Below are 4,006 nucleotides of genomic sequence, written 5' to 3' on the forward strand. Positions count from 1 at the left end.
CGCTCAAGTTTCATCGGAAAGAAATTATACGGGAAGTTAACTAACGACCAGAGACGTAACAATATATATTTAAGTAATATTTATTCCATGATCTATTCATGAGGTTTCGGGCCACTTCACCACAGCTATGTATGTGATATATAGGAACTTGCAAACGGCTTATTTCTTCTATGAAAAAAAAAAAAAAGTGGTGGAAAATTATATAGGTTGACAAAATACTAAAACGTTCTGATGAATAATTTGCTCTGTAATATTATGCTTTAGAGCTTTGGGTACTAGTAGCTGCATAACAGGTTGGCTACCACATGTTACGGTCAATCCCATTATTCGTTGGTAAAAGAGTAGTCCAAGAACTGGCGGTGGGTGGTGATGACTAGCTGCCTTCGCTCTAGCCTTTCACTACTAAATTAAGGACGCTAGCGCAGATAGCCCTCGTGTAGCGTTGCGCGAAATTCAACACCAACCAAACCATTCTTTGCTGCATAATAAAATAGCACTCAAGTTAGGCCCGAGTCCTTCAGTTTTTCTACTTGAAGTTCCTTATTGGGTTTCTTTGGTGAGCATCCATGAACACAATTATCACTGCTTCTATGATCTATCCTCAATGCTGCTGCCATGGCTTTAACTTCTGCACAGTGTGAAGGGCCAACATATTCAATTAACAGACATAATCTTATCGTTTGTAGATATAATCTTTTTGTGTTTCAATGCTGCTGACCTGGTCAACGTTGTACAATAATGTACCTTTTCAGTGTGGCTATCCAATGCACAAAAAATACCTTCCAGATTTTTGAACTTAATTACCCATTTCAATCATGAATGATTCACTCAAATGATGAGCTCTCTGCCATACCAGTAGTGGTGGTTATCTTTGACAAATACTATTATTGTAAAGAGTTCCTTTTTTGTCATACTGTATCAGTGCTCAGGAACAGTAAGTACACGACGTGCATACACGGATTAGGCTCTCTATTCCATCATGTACTTGTGATAAATCCACTATCACAGGCATCAATAACCAGGGTGAATAAACAATCTTGACAAGGATAACCTGGCACCAGTGCTTTTACTGCTACACGTTTAATGACTAGAATGTATCTTTGCATTCTTGTCTTCGTACAAAGTGCGCACATCATTTTAATCAGTGCAAGTATTGGTGTGGTTATATTGAAGAAATTGACCATACATTGATGATATTACTATGTGAAAATTAGAAAGCTGTGGGTTGCTAATTTATTAGAAGGTAGGAATTAGTCCTTAACCACTGCAAGCTTTGCAGGTTCAGTGGACACTCTATCTCTAACAACTATGTATTCAAGAAACTACTTTCATCTGCATGAGCATGCATTTACAAGTTCTCAATTTGAAGTCTAGAACTTCATTATTGGATTCTCAGCTGCAGTTTGAAATGTGCGACCAAAGACGATTATATCATTCACACAGATGAGACATCTCTCCAATTTTGGTTTTATCAATTTAAGTTATTCTCAAAACACTTGGGTGTATTACACAGTCCAAAATTCATAAAGCGGAATTCATACAATCCTGCCAGAGTATTGAAAGCAGTCTTGGGTCTACTTTCATTATCCAATTTTACTTTCCAGTACCCAAAAGTTAGAGCTAGTGTACTAAACTAATGGGTGCCTTGCAATGCATCTAGGCATTCATTTGTGTGCTGTAAAGTCATCAAAGAACATTGACATTCCTTCTTTCTCTCTGACAATCACCAATGGAGACAACCGCACACTCTTCGTATGTTGTATAATTGCATCCTTCAGTATCCATTTGATTTCATAATTATTAATATTCCTGGTACTATAAGGAAGCCTATATAGTAATTATTTTATTGAACACATGTCATCTGATTTTAAGGGGCATCTGGCTCTACAAACACACCAGCAAGCTTTTAAAGCAATTCACGAAGTTCATGTTTCTGTCTGAAGTTCAGATTGTTTGCATAGTTCTCAGTTAGAAACTTCAGGTGATCTGGAAGTTGGGCATTCATTGAAAGAAGCGATACAATGGCTAAAGGGCTAGTTGGTGTCATTTCTACCTCTGTTGATGAGCATTACAAGTAAAAGCTGATTAGCTAAATGTCCATTTTTATAGACTAACGATGATGCAAAACCTATATTTGGTCAGATCTCTGTTCAGCCTGCTTTTCAGACAGAAAGCAATGTTCCTGCATTAGATTTATCACCACAGCAGATGGTGACAATGATCATACTGCATCAGTAGTACACCATGGAACATCGCTTACACAACTGAGGGAATTGCCCCAGAACTTCAGTTCACCTGATGCACAAGCAAAAACTGATTGACAGTTTCTGCAATAGGTGCATCCCTATGATACTAATACTTGAACCAAAATCAGAAAAAACTACTTTTGCCAAGCATGTTACATTGTCAAGATGTTGTTAGAGAAAAAGCTCTTCACCAGAACAAAGTTGACGTGAACTAGTTAAAGTGGAGTTTTCTACAGAGTTCCTAATCCACGAAACGTTGAGTAAGGTTCTGGTGCGCTACTATCCACTAAAAACCCTAACTTCGCATGTATCATTATCAGTACATATCACGTGACACCCAATCCAAGGTTCTCTAAACCAGACACCATGTTATTGCATGCTAAATGCTATACTTGTCCAAAATGGTGGCCAGATTTAATTCAGGCATAGATAGTTTAAACTAGCTGAAGTACTTTTGGGAGTACAATTCCATCTGCAGTTGTGGCGCTGCCATGACAGTATGACCAGGGAACCCTTGCTTTACCATTGGGAACCACAGGGCTGTGCCACAATGCCAGCTGGTGCACAGGAGCTGGCGGTCAACATTTCTGCTTTACCTTAGGGGCCAAAACAAACACTAAAGGCTGACTCATAGCTGAGTCTGCAGTTGCCACTTTTACGGGTTTCAGCAAAAATGTTGATGTGGCAACTTCAAACTTCATCATCACTGAAACTGCCTTCATGTTAAATGTCCTTCAGACCCATAAAGTACTGCAATGGTTTGCTTTACAGCCCCTCTATAAATGTATTGATGAACATCTCACTGCAATCTACATAAAAAATATTCAGGAATGCCATCTCATGCCATCTACTTAGCCTGTCCAAATAAATGGCCAAGTTTTCAAGGGGTTCTCACATTTATGATGTGAACTTGGCCCTATGTATTTCTCAATGGGCCAATCTTTGGCACAACTTGTTGACAACTGTTTACAAGTCAATGAGTTGTTTTTCGCTCAAGTGCTCTGTGGCATTAGGAACGGGTCTACCTATATCCAGCATCAAGCATTACACTATCCATTGCACTATTTGGTTTTTCGAAAAAAACAATTTACTTGAATTTCTTGAGGAAACATTCCAAATTCTTTTTAGTCATCCCTTGTCAACCAGCAGATTTACGTGTTACATCATCACTATAGTTAAATGGTGGTTCTGATAGGAATCTGCTACCAGCTTCTCTAATGCTATGTGGTTGACAAATGGTGCACACTCAGGGGAAGCCTTTGTTTTCTTCTCAAGCAGTGTTTCTTTACCTTTTCGATGCCATAACTGGCTCACTACCTCCTACTGTTGCAGATCCTTAAAAATGCAAATATTATGAAAAAACATTTTGATATACATATGACTATTCTAATAATGGCTGGAGACGGCTTAAATGGGTAATGAAGAAAAACTTTAATATAAGTTTAACATGACAGCAAATGTACAACGTTTCGACAAGATTTTGTTTGGTACCTGATGATGACAAAACCTTGTCGAAACGTTGTACATTTGCTGTCATGTTAAACTTATATTAAAGTTTTTCTTCATTACCCATTTAAGCCGTCTCCAGCCATTATTAGAATCCACACATATTAGTTCAGGAAATGTGGATTGTGATGTGCACCTATCACGTTTCTAATTTAACAGAATCCACACATATTAGTTCAGGAAATGTGGATTGTGATGTGCACCTATCACGTTTCTAATTTAACAGAATCCACACATATTAGTTCAGGAAATGT

Source organism: Limulus polyphemus, unplaced genomic scaffold (assembly GCF_000517525.1).
Source record: "Limulus polyphemus unplaced genomic scaffold, Limulus_polyphemus-2.1.2 Scaffold5621, whole genome shotgun sequence".
NCBI classification, from domain to species: Eukaryota; Metazoa; Arthropoda; class Merostomata; order Xiphosura; family Limulidae; genus Limulus; species Limulus polyphemus.